We start from the raw sequence: 17,370 nt of genomic DNA, 5'->3' as shown, positions 1-17,370 counted from the left end.
CCTCGGAGCATTCAGCCTCCTCTGCCGCTCCGTGCGCTTCCCACAGCGAGTCCGCCCAGGCGGGGTCCTGGGGAAGCCAGAGGGTCCTGCCCCCCAACTCCGCAGTCAGACGTGATTCTCAGCCAGCCAGTAACACAGAAGGTTTATTAGATGACAGGAACATGGTCTAAAACAGAGCTTGCAGGTGCAGAGAACAGGACCCCTCAGCTGGGTCCATTTTGGGGGGCAGTGAACCAGACAACCACGTCTGCCCTTCACTCCATGTCCCAGCCAGCCCCCAACTGAAACTCCCTCCAGCCCCTCCTCCTCTGGGCTTTGTCCCTTTCCCGGGCCAGTGTTGTACCAATAAAATAAAAACCAGCAGGATCTTATTAAAGGGAAAAAGGCAAAATACCACATTTATTGTGAATACAGAAAGAATCATAGTAAGCAGTTAGTTATAGCTGTAATATTCCATTCAATCTCATATTTATTCACACATTCATTCATACAAACACACACACACACACATACACACCCACACACACAGGTTCTGCAAGGTTGTTATCATACTTACCAGCCTTAGAGTTGCTCATGCCAAGCCACTGGCCAGGTGGCCTGGACATGAGGAGGGAGCAGGGCCTTGTCAGATGCTCATCTGATGCTCCTGGAAGTTGGTTTGCAGAATCAGACCCCAAAGTTCTCACTTTTTAGAGTCTATTTTTATAGGAATTTCTTCCTATGCCAGTCTATGGGAATTGCTTCATCATGCTGTTGCTGAATCAATCAGCAGATAGCACATTCCTGACGGCTCCAAGATGTTATCTTGTTCTTTGGTTCTCCCATTCTTGAGGCTGTTGGGTGGATTCCAGTCTGCCCTCCGGGGCGGGGGGGTCCTCTGGTTATTTCCACTTGACGCCTTCTTCAGCCGATGGACACTGGATTCTTAGGCTGGCACCTCCCTGATCATTCAGTTATTATCCACACCAAGCATCCATCCACATCCATCCTCTATCTCTATTTTAATCACAATGGTTAATACAACAAAAGGGTGGGGAGTCTCTGGGTGCTGTTTCTGTTGTTAGAGTATTGCTTTGAGTCTCTCTCTCTGTGAATTGCTTTGAGAACAGACTCTGTCTTAGAATGTACGAACACAGTTAGCAGCTTGCAAGTTTCACACAGAGAGGGAGAGAAACAGCACCAAAAACCAAGAGAGCTCTTAATTAGTAATACCCTGGAATTTAAACTCTGGGGAACCAAACTCATTTGTGATTTTAATACAGAACTTCTTTAATATGATCCAACATAATCCCCCTTTTGACACTAAGATTTATAATCGTCAGTGTCACTTTCTATGTAGCCTATTCAAGAGAAGGTACTGTGAGACAATTTGAGTTTGAGATTCCAATTCATGCCACATACATGATCCTGGTGATGCATCTTTACTACAAGGTTCTGGGGCAACAGGCAAGGTGAGGCACACCCACTTTTGAGGAGTCCATTCGGTACAACCTCTAGTGTCCAATAGCTTCCCTCCCTCCCCAGCCCACTGGCTCAAGGTCCAGGGTAGCCAAAAGGATCCCATGTGTAATATGGGGAGTGGGTTAACCTTCAATACCTTTGCCTCCGGGGACTGTTGGTGTGCAATTTTGACAACAATTTCTCCCATTAACAAGTCTGGTTTACAATAGTGGAAACATATTGCATCCATTCATATTGATAAGTGTCAAACAATGATCTCTTTCTTTTTTAACAAACGCATCAAACCCTTAATATTTCCCAATATGACCCAGAATATTTTGTGTTCCAAAGTAGCTAGTGCAAGTATCTGCATTTCAGTGCATCCCATAGCTATGGCTGTGTAGTTTCCTATTTCTAATATTTTTTTTTCTTATGCATAAGCCATGTGGTAGTATTAAGCCATTACTAAAGATTCCATTGGCCTTCTAGGTTACCCAGACCAATTTGGACCAAGTCTACATTGGCATGTACTTGTTTTTGTATCAGGCTGTCCTGTAGCTGGGACAGAAAGCTTAATTTATTTTTAAGTTCCTGCAGGTCTTCAGTATTTTTTTTTTAAACACACAACAGTGCTAGCAACAACACAAAACACAAGACAAAACATAGAACACAGAACACAATTTCTATTGTGACAGTAGATTCATGGTATTGGGTTGCTTTTCAGCTGGCAGCTTTTCCTGATTTTCTGAAAGACAAAAAAACATGTTTCTACCCCTTTTGGGGTGGCAGATTATTGCTTAAAATATTTCTTTTACAAATACCCTTGCTGATTGCAGGCAAAACAGAGAAATTGCCCCCATATTTTCCTGTTTTTGTTCTATAGGCAGGCCAGGTTTCAAAGGCTTTTATCTTTTAAGGGTTATGGGGAAATTATCCCACTGTTTAGTCATTAAATCCCTGAGTTTTCCTTCTTATACAGCAGACCAAGTTTATAATGTTTTTCCTGCTGTGTTAAGCTTTAAGTTTTATTTACAGGTAATAACTGAGAAGCATCATTACCATACGACCTTAAAGGATTTTTCCAAAAATCATACACACTATACGTTGTTACAGGGATACTTATTATCATTAAATTTATTAAAATTATCTTGTTATCCCATGCCTTTTATTGAGACAATTTGTTTGCTGACCAGGTATGTCCTTTATCTGCAGCTCCTTTGTGCTGCTAGTTCTTTCCTTCCTTTATCATTTAGGTAATTTGCATTTTCACAGAAACTTCCTGCTTTTGGATTTAAAGCCATCAGCAGCTCAGAGACTCTATCTTAAAAGGGACACAATCAACTTTCACCAGAGTTTTGATTACTTTTAACTTCTGCTTCCAAAACACACAGCAATCTGAAAAAGAAAACCCAACCTATTGTGGCTCCCTTTGGAGCCCTAATAGCATTTTAATTAAGTAGCATGGTATGTTTGCATTTCTTTTGCCCCTTCTACAATATACCCTGCACATGTTCTGGGGCAAATGCACATTTCTTCCATAGTTTAACTTCTATAACATTATCCAGATCCATTTTTACATAAGGTGTCACTATTTCTTTTTTTGCTTACAGAGTTTTCATGTACCTTTATCAAAGTGACAGTCTGATTACTCAGAGCCATTTTAAGACTCAGTGTTTCTAACATTGCTTCTTTTTGTTTTGTGCACCTCACCCCTGCTGTTGCTTCAGAGAGGCACTGTCTTTTTTTAATTTTTTTTTTACTACAACTCTCATCTGCTATTTTGTTACAAAAACAAAAAACAAACAAAAAGAATCCAAATTTTTTTTTTTTATATATTCTCCTGATTTTGACTGCCCTGCTGCAGCCACAACTTAAAAACATTTTAAATTTTGTAAAGCATTGAGTTACCTTTTAAGGGTTAAATGCCAAATCCCAAAGCCAAACAACACTAATTACCTGTGTCTAGCAAAAAGGTCGGTCAGTTTTGCAACTTTGAATTAAAGAGTCAAATGAATTTTTAGTGGCATTATTTAAAACAAAAACAAAACTAACTGGTCCTTAGAACTTTACATATTTACACACACACAGATACATACATACACGTTTTCTTTTCCTTAACATCCCTTCCACACTGCTCTGTTTTTTACATCTTACATTCCCTTTATACATTTGAGGCAGTTAAGTTCCAATAGAACCCTCTTATGTTCTTTTAGCAAATTTGACTAAATTGTCCAGTCAAATGATTTTAATCAGATAGTTTATTTTTGCCTGGCTAATTTCCAGACATTCCTTTGGAAAAGGGCCCATTTTTCTTTCAGAATGGCTGCAAAGAAACCAAGAATGCTCTAACACTTTTCCTTTTTAACATTTTCGGTTAAAAGTTGTTTGGGTGAAATACAAAGTTTAACTGCTTAATTCCCTCCAGCCTCTGCAGAGTTAACTTTTTTTTTTTTTTTACTCTCTTTTCTCTTTGTAATTATGCCTGGGGGTGCCGTACATAGGACCTTCTCCCCCTTTACCTGCCTCCCTCCAGCCTCTGCAGAGTTAACTTTTTCACTCTTTTTGTATTCCTGGAGTGCCTCTTTCACTATTTTCATCTGGCTTTGGGTATTTGTAGCCAGCACCTTCCAATTGTCTGCTCCCTTTTCCGTTTGTGCCTTTTCCTCTTTACATGAAGACAAGCGGAGGGAAGAATCCTTACATGCCTCCCACAACAACCAAATTGCTGCTGCATCTCTTTTGGCAGCACTAGAAGGTTTGTATATGAGGATATACTGAGCCAATCTATCCTCTAGGTCCGAAATAGTGCAGACATCAGCTAGGGCTTGTTTAGTCCAAGGACTGTGCCCACATTTTTGAAGGATTTGTTTAAAAGGTGTAATTTCTTTAACAAAAGGTGAGGTTGGAGTTCCTTCTGACTCCATTCCTCCCTCTGGTACTGGCTTACCCTGTTTTCTTTTAAACATATTAACATGGATATTTCAATCTCTTTGTCACTGCTGGTATTACTTAGCAAGTGACACAGCCTAGATTCTGAAATCATAGCTTAATCTATGCGTTTTTCCCCTGCTACCTTCCCGGAGGTCAGCAGGTCCCCTGCTACCTTCCCAGAGGCCAGCAGGTCCAGTTAACCTATTTCTCCCTGCTACCTTCTCGGAGGCCAGCAGGTCCGGTTAACCTATTTCTCCCTGCTACCTTCTCGGAGGCCAGCAGGTCCGGTTAACCTATTTCTCCCTGCTACCTTCTCGGAGGCCAGCAGGTCCGGTTAACCTGTTCTTCCCTGCTACCTTCTCGGAGGCCAGCAGGTCTAGTTTAATCTGTTTTCCCTGCTACCTTCTCGGAGGCCAGCAGGTCTGGTTTAATCTGTTTTTCCTGCTACCTTCTCGGAGGCCAGCAGGTCCCCTGCTACCTTCTCGGAGGCCAGCAGGTCTGGTTTAATCTGTTTTTCCTGCTACCTTCTCGGAGGCCAGCAGGTCTGGTTTAACCTAATAGAAATGCCTAGCTCACTAGAGCTGGCGGTGTGCACACCAATATTTACAATAACTGAGGTTTTTTACCAATATTCCCCCTTTCGCAATTCTCCACCAAAATGTTGTACCAATAAAATAAAAACCAGCAGGATCTTATTAAAGGGAAAAAGGCAAAATACCACTTTTATTGTGAATACAGAAAGAATCATAGTAAGCAGTTAGTTATAGCTATAACATTCCATTCAATCTCATATTTATTCACACATTCATTCATACAAACACACACACACACACATACACACCCACACACACAGGTTCTGCAAGGTTGTTATCATACTTACCAGCCTTAGAGTTGCTCATGCCAAGCCACTGGCCAGGTGGCCTGGACATGAGGAGGGAGCAGGGCCTTGTCAGATGCTCATCTGATGCTCCTGGAGGTTGGTTTGCAGAATCAGACCCCGAAGTTCTCACTTTTTAGAGTCTATTTTTATAGGAATTTCTTCCTATGCCAGTCTATGGGAATTGCTTCATCATGCTGTTGCTGAATCAATCAGCAGATAGCACATTCCTGACGGCTCCAAGATGTTATCTTGTTCTTTGGTTCTCCCATTCTTGAGGCTGTTGGGTGGATTCCAGTCTGCCCTCCGGGGGTCCTCTGGTTATTTCCACTTGACGCCTTCTTCAGCCGATGGACACTGGATTCTTAGGCTGGCACCTCCCTGATCATTCAGTTATTATCCACACCAAGCATCCATCCACATCCATCCTCTATCTCTATTTTAATCACAATGGTTAATACAACAAAAGGGTGGGGAGTCTCTGGGTGCTGTTTCTGTTGTTAGAGTATCGCTTTGAGTCTCTCTCTCTGTGAACTGCTTTGAGAACAGACTCTGCCTTAGAATGTACGAACACAGTTAGCAGCTTGCAAGTTTCACACACAGAGGGAGAGAAACAGGACCAAAAACCAAGAGACCTCTTAATTAGTAATACCCTGGAATTGAAACTCTGGGGAACCAAACTCATTTGTGATTTTAATACAGAACTTCTTTAATATGATCCAACACCAGGAGGTCACCGGATTCCTTTGTTCTCCAACCCTTTAGCTCTCACCTTGCAGGGGGGAAGGGCCCAGGCCATCAGTGGCCAGGAAACAGGGTGTCGGCCATTCTCTGTGTCCAGACCCCTGCACACACCTGCCCTCTAGGGCTCTGCAATGATCATACACCCTTATCCCACCCCCTAGATACTTAAGAACTGCCTAGGAGAAACTGAGGCCCCCCCACACTATTCAGAGGAAACATTAAGAACAATCCCACTTCGTCAAACCAGGCGACCTGTGGAAATCCATGTAAGTTCCTGTATTGCATCACAGCAGGTACCTGAGCCCTTCTATAAAGAGAGGCAGAGACAGACCCCGTGTGACAGGGCGGAAGGAGAGACGGGTTCAGCTTTTCCACTCTGCAGAGTCAGCCTCCTGCTTCACGCCAGGCAAACTTTAAGGAGCGTTTGGTAAGTGATACCCCTCTGGTCTGTTGGTGCTCTAACCCCTAGACCTCACTCCCTTCCCAGAGCTAGGGAGAGAACCCAGGAGTCCTGGCTCTCACCCAGCCCCCTCTCTGACCCCCACTCCCGTCCCAGAGCTGAGATAGAACCCAGCCCCACTCCTCCACTCTATGATTGCGGATGAAGGCAAGAGCCAGCATGCAAATGGGGTCATATCAAAAGGCAAATATCGCTGCGCTCCAGTTCTCTTCCCAGCGAGGGCAAAGAGCTGCTTGAGACTGAGGGTGGGGTGAGGGGAGAGAGCCGCCTGCTGCCACGCTGGAGAGGGGACTCTCTGACTCCCCCGTAGACTCTTGGACTCCTTTAGCTGGGACCAGGAAATCAGCTCTGTCCCCCCCTTTTCAGGGAGTATGGGGCAGAACAGAGCATGAGGGTGGGTGAGATCCCAACCACAGGTGGGGAAACTGAGGCAGCTGCGAAGCATTGTCAATGCTGCAACACCCGCCAGAGGTGGGAAGTGTCCAAGTGCAGTGCTCAGGGGTGGGGGAGGGAGAGAGCAGAAGTAGCTGCCACCGGGAGGGAGGAGGAATTTCCTCCCCCAGTCTATGGCTGATGGTCTATCTGATGGTCTGTGGCAACGTGAATGACCCAAGGCGGTGGGGAAGGAGAGGTCAGTACAATTCCTCCTACCCCTGGGGAATCTGGGGTGACGGCGCAGGGATCCAGACCCTGTTCTCTGGGGAGCAGGACACAGAAGGATTTTGGCTCTCCAAGGGGATAAGGGGTTGCCCTGGTCTGGGCCCTCGGATCCCTACGCTATTGAAAGTAGTGTGTGTCTGAGAGTCGCTTTGCAGGGAGCTGGACGTGGCGTCTCAAGGATGGATTGCAGTGGCAAGCTATCACTTTAAGAGTGGGGTCAGGGGAGTTTGTGGGGTTTTCTGGTCCTGCTGGCAGTCTAAGGAGCTCTGCAGGGAAGTGTGGGACCAGAGGCAGTTTGTAATGAAACAGCCTGGAACAAGGTGGGCTAAGTTGTCCCTCGTTGCCATAGTGAGCAGCCTGTTTTGTCTCCCCCTTGTTTGTGGTTGTGACGAAGCGGGACTGTTCTTAATGTTTCCTCTGAATAGTGTGGGGGTGCCTCAGTTTCCCCTAGGCAGTTCTTAAGTATCTAGGGGGTGGAATAAGGGTGTATGATCATTGCAGAGCCCTAGAGGGCAGGTGTGTGCAGGAGTTTGGACACAGAGAATGGCCGACACCCTGTTTCCTGGCCACTGATGGCCTGGGCCCTTCCCCCCTGCAAGGAGAAAGCTGAAGGGTTGGAGAACAAAGGAATCAGGTGATCTCCTGGCCCGGGAAAGGGACAAAGCCCAGAGGAGGAGGGGCTGGAGGGAGTTTCAGTTTGCGGCTGGCTGGGACATGGAGTGAAGGGCAGACGTGGTTGTCTGGCTCACTGCCCCCCAAAATGGACCCAGCTGAGGGGTCCTGTTCTCTGCACCTGCAAGCTCTGTGTTAGACCATGTTCCTGTCGTCTAATAAACCTCCATTTTACTGGCTGGCTGAGAGTCCCGTCTGACTGCGGAGTTGGGGGCCAGGACCCTCTGGCCCCCCCAGGACCCCGCCTGGGTGGACTGGCTGTGGGAAGGGCAGGGAGGGGCAGAGGAGGCTGAATGCTCCGAGGTCAGACTGGGAAGGTGGAAGCCGGGCGAGCTGTGTGTCCTGCAGACAGGCTGCTCACAGAAAGGCGACTGCCCCAGAGTCCTGCCTGGCTTCGTAGGGAGCAGGTCCAGAGCATCGCCCAGGGACTCCGGGACAGTGGTGCTTGTGTGTGATCGTTCTGGTTCCCCAGAAACAGACACCTTACGCCACAACCTTCCAGCAGGAGCATTTCTGGTTTGTCTCTGACTTCTCCAGGTGGGTGCCACCAACATACCAGCCACAAAGGGGTGAGGGTTTTGGCTACCTCAGAACTGAGGATACCCTCACCCTGTCAACCGGCTCATGCATGTCCAACCTCTTCTGATCTCATTTCAGCCCGTCTGTCATAAATCCCCTGGCCAGAGATTTGGCTGCATCAGAGACCCCAGCGCTGATCTATTGCTTCCCCATCACCATGGAGGCTTCTCTTGCTGCCTGCATCCCCGCTGCTCTCCTGGCGACGGGTGAGTGGGCTCTGTTCCTACGGGGGCTGATTTCCTAACTTCTCCAACGTACCAACAGTTCAGAGCCACCTGTCGGGTGAAACCGTGGACGAACAGTTCGGGGGAGGGATAGCTCAGTGGTTTGGGCATTGGCCTGCTAAACCCAGGGTTGTGAGTTCAATCCTTGAGGGGGCCATTTAGGGATCTGGGGCAAAAATTGGGGATTGGTCCTGCTTTGAGCAGGGGGTTGGACTAGATACCTCCTGAGGTCCCTTCCAACCCTAATCTTCTATGATTCTATGAAAGTAACTGAATAGCCAGAGAATAGCGGGGGCTGAGCTGGGGGCATCTGAGTGACAACGTCCAAGGAGGAGAGGGCTGGAAGTCACAAAGTCCCCGTAACAGTGAGTGAAACAATTGTGGAAATGGGAGGAAATATTTACCGTTTTAATCACTAGAACAGTGTCGTGACTGGGCATGTTTCAGGGTTGGCCAGAGGCCAAGGACATTTTGAATGGGGATTGTCTGTTGTGTGAATGGCACCATAGCAGGAACTCAAGGGAATCTGAAGGGCCGTTCTATGTGACCCCCAGCCGGTGTCAGGGGGGCGCAGCTGCACTGGACTCTATGGCAGCTGTCAGTCGGCCCTTGCTGCACCACCTGGGGAGATCGCCACCAGCTCACACCCGCTGGGGATCTCTCTGGGGTTTGTGAGGTGGGAAAAACACCTGGGGAACTAAAATCCGCAGCAAAGTCCAGGGAGATGGAGCCCCCGAGTAGCGTGAAATGCCTGTAGCCAGCTGGGACCGTCGACAGTGCTGGGGCAGCGCGTTGATGAGGGATGAGGGACCCCAGGCCGCTGCACCCGGTGCTTCCCCACAGAGCCCAGGGGAAGGCGCGGGAGGGACAGATCCAGGTGGCTCATGTTCTCGCTCCGTCTCCAGGGGCCTGTCTGCAGTGTGAGGTTTGCTTTGGCCTAGGAACCAGCTGCACGGGCGACCTGGAGGCCTGCGCCGCTGGGGAAGATTCCTGTGGCATCGCTGTGACAGCATCCACAGTGGGTAGGTGAGATCAGGGGTTGATTTGTCATGCGAGAGGTGCTGGGGCGGAAGCCCTCTTCTTCCTTTCATAACCGAGGCAGCGAGCCCAGAGGAGCCGGGGCTCAGCCCTGGCACAAATTAAGAACCGGGTGAGATGGACCCTAAGCAACGTGGGTCAGGGAACAGACTAGGATCTAGGACACCTGGGTCCTCTACTTGTCCCAGCTCCGGGAAGGGAGTGGAGTGCATTGCCGTGGGCAGCGGGTAAGGAACCAGGACGCCTGGGTTCTATGCCAGTCCCTGTGGACGAGCTCAATTGCGATGCCGAGCTCCCAGGTGACTAGCCAGGGGCCCACTGAGGATGGGAACCACAAAAGCCAGCGCGTCAAGTGGGCAGCCCCCTGAGCCAGCCAATAGGAAATGCCGAGGAGAGGGGTGTGGCCTAAGGTCTGCTTGGCCCCTAAGTCCCGGTTGCACGGAGGTGCCCAGTTCTGCTTGGGACCCATGTCTGGGAACCCCGTGCCGGGAGTCCGGCATCTGGACCGGGTCAGCCCTTCCTCGTGAATGACGGCGGTGGAGGAGGGGCTGCCGGGAGATCCCAATAGCTGGGCGCTCAGCTGGACCCTGGGGGAGCCAAGTTCAAATCCCCACTCGGCCCGAATCAGGCTGGGGTCTTCAGCCCAGGTCTCTCCCCTCCTATGGTCGTGTCTGCCCCCCTGGATCCGGGGGGGTCTCTCCGTTTCCCCTGTTGAAGCCGCCCCAAATTGTATGAAATAGTTAAACATTCCCTGGTACCTGATTTCCCCACGTCCACGCAGAGCGTCTGACCCACTGGGCTCCGGGGCATACGGGGCCACCCCCTGCCCCCATCTCCTCCCCAGGCTGGGCTTTGCGCAGGGCCCGATCTGGCGGACGTGCTCCGAGGGCATCCCCTGGATCAAGCCCCGTAGGTGATATCGGCAGGGGAACACTGTGTCTGTGAATCCCGCTGCAGCTAAGGGGTGAGCGGGACACACAGCGTCGGGATTTCGGCAGCCCAACATGTACCCCCTGTTGGAAACTTTGGCAACGAAAGGACTTTATGGGCAGGAGATTCGGGGTCCCCAGGGTTACATGGCAGCTGAGTGGGGAGCTGGAGCAGAGACAATTGGTGCCTGCAGATAGTGGGGGGAGACACAATTTAAATTTTCACCCCTACTATAGCTTGAGTCACGGCCCCTCCAAACACCCCCGCCTTACCCTCTGCAGCTCCCCCGCACTTCCGCTCCCAGCTGTTTGCAGCTGCTGCTCCCCCCGGCAGCAGCTACCGGCTCACTGGCTCCAGCAGCTGCTGTGCAGGGAGTGGACCCGGCTGCCCCATGTGACCGAGCGGGGCCAGCAAACCCGGGCCTACCGCCCCCCATCCCATGTGTTGCCTCTGAACTGGAGGTTATAAATGCTGGATTTAGGTGCTGAAATCGCTTTGTCTAGCCCTGTGGGACCGCGGCTGACTCACTTTCCCCTCTTCGTGCCTTAGTTTCCCCATGGGTAGGGGAAGGCTAATGGCACAGGGCCGTCACTGTGAAGAGGGCGTCGATGGGGTGGAAGTGGAAGGGGAATAAATCTCCGTTTTTCTCCTCCTGTGCAACAGGAATTGAGAACCAGAGCATGCTCCAGGGCTGTATGCCATCGAGTCAATGTAAAGCCAGCCCCTTCTCTGTGAATTTTGGGACGGGAATGAGAACACAGACAAGCTTTGCCTGCTGCTTGGGAGAAGCCTGCAAAACAGCCACCGTCACAGGTACCTCTCCCCAGCTCCTCCTCTCCTGCCCCATCCCTCTGCACCTCCTGCCCCACGTTAACTTCCCGGGCCTGGTCCTCCCGCCCCGCAGGGGGCGCCCCTTGGAATAACATTGAGCCCCCAGCTGGGTGGAGTTTAGTGGGCGGGGCTCTAGGCTCCCACCAGGTGTGAGCCCAGCTGATCCCACCGAGGGCGGGGTCCAGGGCTCCCTGCTGCAAACCCCTCCCCTGCCCCTGCTGCCCCCCCGGTGTCCCCGTAGCTACAGCGCCCCCTGCAGGGGGCCCCCGGGGCTGAGCTGTGCAGCCCCCAGCTGCTCTCCCGGCCCCGACCCGTCCTGGGGCTCGTCCCCCGAGCTGACTGCGTTTGCTCCGCTTCTTCCCAGTGCCCCCGGCCGACCCCAAACCCAATCCCCAAACCCAATGGCCGGCGCTGCCCAGCCAGCTTCGCTGTGTTTGCTGATCAGTGCAGTGAGAAGATCATACAGTGCACTGGAGACGAGCCCTGATGTGTCAACATGGTCGAGCCCCTAATAACTGGTAACCTCAGTTCATTTCTTCTGGGGTTATTTTTCCTTTGTTGTTCTATCCATCCAGGGGGAGGGATAGCTCAGTGGTTTGAGCATTGGCCTACTAAACCCAGGGTTGTGAGTTCAATCCTTGAGGGGGCCATTTGGGATCTGGGGCAAAAATTGGGGATTGGTCCTGCTTTGAGCAGGGGGTTGGACTAGATGACCTCCTGACGTCCCTTCCAACCCTGATATTCTATGATTCTATGATCCCCTGTTGGGCAGAAGCAAGACACTGTGTGGGGGCCGGAAAGATATCGGCTGCAGGTCCGGACACCTGGTCCTATTCCCAGCTGTGACCTTGGGCCAGTGTCTTTCCCTCCCTTTACGTCTGGTCCATTACCTGTGTATAGTTTAGTCTCTAAGCTCTTCGTGGTAGGACTGACTTACTCTTGAGAGCCCCTGTTGTGCCAGGTGCTTCACAGAGCTCCGACCCAGATGGGGGTCCCCTCTTCTGCCAGATGCTGAAGGACTCCCAGCAGGATACAGTTCCTGCCCCTCAAAGAGGCTGCAATCGGAACAGGCAAAATAAGGATCATTCTCCCCATTTAAAAGATGGGGGAAACTGAGGAACAGAGCGGTGCCATGACTTGCCCAAGGTCGCACAGGAAGGCTGCGTCAGGGCTGGGAATTGAATCTAGTTTTGCAGAGTCCTATCATGAGGCCTTAAATCACTATGAAGCCACCCTTATTAGAGATCCCACTACTGCCACCAGCACTGAGCGGTGCAGCTAATACTGGCTAGATCCAATACGGGTTTCACTGGCAGGCTCTAGATCCAGCTGCAAGTGACTTGTTCAAGGACACACACCGAGTCTGCGTCAGAGTGGAGGAGAATGGGGAGGCCATCCCAGGCCAGACAGGCTGCGGGGCGGGTAGCGGGGGAGCAGACGGCGAGATAGAGGCTGTGGGGGAGTCTGAAGGGGCCCTGAGGATGGGGGGACCATTGTGTCCTAGTCCAGCTCAAGGAGTGGAGCTGCTCCCCTGACAACTGCCAGTCCCCTCCCCCCACAGGTGGAAATCCGGTGCAGATGGCGATGAAGGGCTGCGCTTCCGAGTCCATCTGCGGCCAGCTAAAAGTGGGTTCGTCGACCTTCGCAGGCATCAGTGCAAGTCAAACCAGGGCCAAATGCACAGCGGCCTCCTGCTGCTGCAGCTTCTCTCCTGATTCCCCAGCCGGTGCAAGGACGCCGCCGCACGGAAATACATCCCTGCAGCGTGTGTTAGCCGCTGTCCCACCCAAGGATTCTCGCTTCCCCAGATGGAGTCAAGCCCCTTAATATTGCTGCAAACTAGAGACCAAATTCTTTGGAATTTCTTTATTTATTTCAATGGAGAAAAATGTAATTCTCCTGGGTGGTGCCGTCAAGAAGCCAGTTAAGAACAGAAGCGCGGCCGCACTGGGTCAGGAGAATGGTGCAGCTAGTCCAGTGTCCTGTGTCTGAGAGTGGCCATTACCAAAGCTTCAGGGACAGTGCCCAGCACATGGCAATTTAGGACATAGCCACCCCGACTTCCCCTCCCGACTTCTGGCAGTCAGAGGTTTACGGACACTCTGAGCATGGGGTTGAGTCCCTGACCATCTTGGGTAATAGCCTTTGATGGACCCATCCTCCATGAACTCATCTAATTCTCTTTTCAACCCATTTACACTCTTGCCCATCACCATATCCCCTGGCAATGAGTTCCACAGGTTAACTGTGTATTGTGGGGGAAAAGTGTGACCTCTTATTCATATTAAAACCTCTGCCTGTTTATTTCATTGGGTGCACCCTGGTTTTGGTACTGTGGGATGGGGAAATAGCAGTTCTCAAGTCACTTTCTCCATGCCATGGCATGATTTTTTAGCCCTTTGTTGCATCCCCCCTAAGTCGTCTCTTTGCCAAGCTGAACGGCCCTAATCTTTTTAGTCTCGCCTGATATGGAAGCCGTTCTGTGCCCTAAGATTAGGCTCAGAAAGACCCCAGTGGGGAAAGCAGGCAACACAGGCTGGGGGTTACACAGCCCAGGACAACGTCAGTTCAGCCTCCAACGGGGACTGGGAGCCAGGACTCCTGGGTTCTCTCTCTGGCTCTGGAAGGGGAGTGCGGTCTAGTGGTTAGAACAGGAATAGCTGGGAGCCAGGATGCCTGGGTTCTATCCCCAGCTCTGGGAGAAAAGTGGGGGTGGAGTAAGTTGGAGTGGGGGAGTGTCTTGGAGTCAGGACTCCTGGGTCACGTACAGAAAGGTCTGGGGATCTGGTGACTGTCACCCCCCCCCCCAGCCCTCCTGCTGCATCCGACCACAGTGAGGCCCAGCCCAGGGTGTGAGCCGGTCTCACTTCCATTTCCCCACAAGTCACCGCAGATGACACTGGTTTGAAAGTGCAGCGCAGTGCAGTGGAGTGGGTGGGAGGCTGTGTCCACACTTCAAACGGGGCTGCTGGGTTCTCTCCAGGGTACGGGGAGGGGACTGCGGGCCAATGGCTGTGACGAGGGACCCCTGTGGAGCAGCATGGTGCCCACCACCCTCACACAGGCGCTGCTCAGGAAGCAGCCCTCACCTCCCCTTCTCTGTCTGCACGATCCAGGGCTTTGGGCGTCTGCTCACAACTGCTGACCCACCGCTGGGGTGGGGTGGGGCGGGGAAACGCCTTTCCTGGGAACAGGGCAGGACAGACGCCAGCGGCTCCGAGAACACCCATGCCGGCGTCTCCAAATGAACCCGGGGGTCCTCCAGCCAACGCTGCTGCAGAGCAGCGAGATGAGGGGCTTTGCTGATGCAGTTCCCCCTTTCCCGCCCGAGCGGCTGGTCAAAGGCCAGGCGCGGTTAACGTTGGACCGGGCTGGAATTGCAAAGCCCCCTGCTCCCGCACTGGAGACGTGACTCTCCCTGGTTCCAGTGGATGTTCTTGGATGTCTTCGGCCGTGACCCGGGAGCTCATCTCTCTGCCCCACCCTTAGCAGGGAACCCGGGGCAGGGCAGAACATGGCGGGGGATGAGCTCCCGGCCCAACGAGGAGTGAATCGCAAGCTAAGACGGACGTGGGTGTGAACCTGCCTTGGAGTTTTCTGATGAGGACCGGAGGCGCTTTTGCTGAGCATTGTTTGAGGAATCATTTGGGGGGGGGGGGTGGTAGAACAGACACAGGGTCACTTGGAGTCAGGGATAAAGCCAACTCAGCAGCCCGCCAGCATGGTGTGGTCTTTTCCACTGTCGGGACAGAGGTGTAAAACTTCCCCTCTACTTTGGAGACCAGCCCATCGGGTGATGGTTCCGACCTGGCTCTCCTTCCCCCTCTTTCTGGTTTGCCTGCCGTCCTGCCGGACCGTGTGTGTCCTTGAATGGAGTTGCTCTGCGAAGACCAAGCCACGTGTGAACAGAAAGCTGTTATTCTCTCACCAGGCGTCTCAACTGATTGTGCTGTTGTAGAATTCATCCTTCTCGTCACCCCGTCGGTCGTAGTTTTGGTGATCCAGCGAATTTTTATCCTTCTCCTGTAATGCCAAAGCTCAAACGCTGGAGTCGCCTCTCGGTGTTCTTTCTAAGGACATCTGGACAGGGGGCCAAACACACGCAGCACTGCAGCAGATGTGGCCCTTTTAACTTCCGACGACACAGAAGTCGTGGGAAGTTGTTGGATGCAGTTTTTGCAAGCTGTGTCCTTCTCCTGATTGCTTCCTCCCCTCTTCAGTTGGGTGTTATTAGGTTCCCTAAAGAGGGGAAACTATTCATTTGTTTCACCACTTGAGCATCAAGACACAGGTGTTGCCTTCCATGTGCATTTTATGTATTACCATACTTTTTGTCTTCCTATCATAGAATCATAGAATATTAGGCTTGGAAGGGACCTCAGGAGGTCATCTAGTCCAACCCCCTGCTCAAAGCAGAACCAACCCTAATTAAATCATCCCAGCCAGGGCTTTGTCAAGCTGGGCTTTAAAAATCTCTAAGGATGGAGATTCCACCACCTCCCTAGGTAACGCATTCCAGGGCTTCACCACCCTCCTAGTGAAATAGTGTTTCCTAATATCCAACCTAGACCTCCCCCACTGCAACTTAAGACCATTACTCCTTGTTCTGTCATCTGCCACCACTGGGAACAGCCGAGCTCCATCCTCTTTGGAACCCCCCTCAGGTAGTTGAAGGCTGCTATCAAATCCCCCCTCACTCTTCTCTTCTGCAGACTAAACAATCCTCAGCCTCTCCTCATAAGTCATGTGCTCCAGCCCCCTAATCATTTTTGTTGCCCTCTGCTGGACGCTTTCCAATTTGTCCACATCCCTTCTGTAGTGGGGGGCCCAAAACTGGACACAATACTCCAGATGTGGCCTCACCAATGCCGAATAGAGGGGAATAATCACTTCCCTCGATCTGCTGGCAATGCCCCTACTTAGACATCCCAAAATGCCATTGGCCTTCTTGACAACAAGGTCACACTGTTGACTCATATCCAGCTTCTCGTCAACCGTAACCCTAGGTCCTTTTCTGCAGAACTGCTGCCGAGCCATTCGGTCCCTAGTCTGTAGCGTTGCATGGGATTCTTCTTTCCTAAGTGCAGGACTCTGCACTTGTCCTTGGTGAACCTCATCAGATTTCTTTTGGCCCAATCCTCCAATTTGTCTAGGGCCCTCTGTATCCTATCCCTACCCTCCAGCGTATGTACCTTTCCCCCCAGCTTAGTGTCATCTGTGAACTTGCTGAGGGTGCAATCCATCCCATCATCCAGATCATTAATAAAGATATTGAACAAAACCGGCCCCAGGACTGACCCCTGGGGCACTCCGCTTGATACCAGGTGCCAAATGAACATCGAGACGTTGATCACTACCCGTTGAGTCCGACAATCTAGCCAGCTTTCTATCCACTGTGACAGAGTTCCTCCTCTACCTTGGTGGGTCTTGCGCTTATTGGCGGATTTGCCCACATAGGAGCTTCACGGCAGCTCTCAGTTTGGCCATTTTTGAGAACCCACAGTCCAGATCAACTCCTCCTGTGTCTGACCAGGAGTTGGGAGGATTTGGGGGGAACTCGGGCCCACCCTCTACTCCTGTTCCAGCCCAGGGCCCTGTGGATTGCAGCTGTCTGGAGTGCCTCCTGGAACAGCTGTGTGACAGCTACAACTCCCTGGGCTACTTCCCCATGGCCTCCTCCTGACACCTTCTTTATCCTCACCACAGGACCTTCCTCCTGGTGTCTGATAATGCTTGTACTCCTCAGTCCTCCAACAGCCGGCGTTCTCACTCTCAGCTCCTAGCGCCTCTTGCTCCCAGCTCCTTACACGCACACCACAAACTGAAGTGAGCTCCTTTTTAAACCCAGGTGCCCTGATTGCCTGCCTTATTGAGTCTAGCAGCTTCTTGATTGGCTGCAGGTGTTCTAATCAGCCTGTCTGTCTTAATTGTCTCCAGAAGGTTCCTGATTGTTCTGAAACCTTCCCTGTTACCTTACCCAGGGC

Source organism: Lepidochelys olivacea (assembly GCF_965140295.1).
Source record: "Lepidochelys olivacea isolate rLepOli2 genome assembly, chromosome: 24".
NCBI lineage: Eukaryota > Metazoa > Chordata > Testudines > Cheloniidae > Lepidochelys > Lepidochelys olivacea.
The sequence above is the reverse complement of the archived record's forward strand: the minus strand, read 5'-3'. Positions refer to the sequence as shown.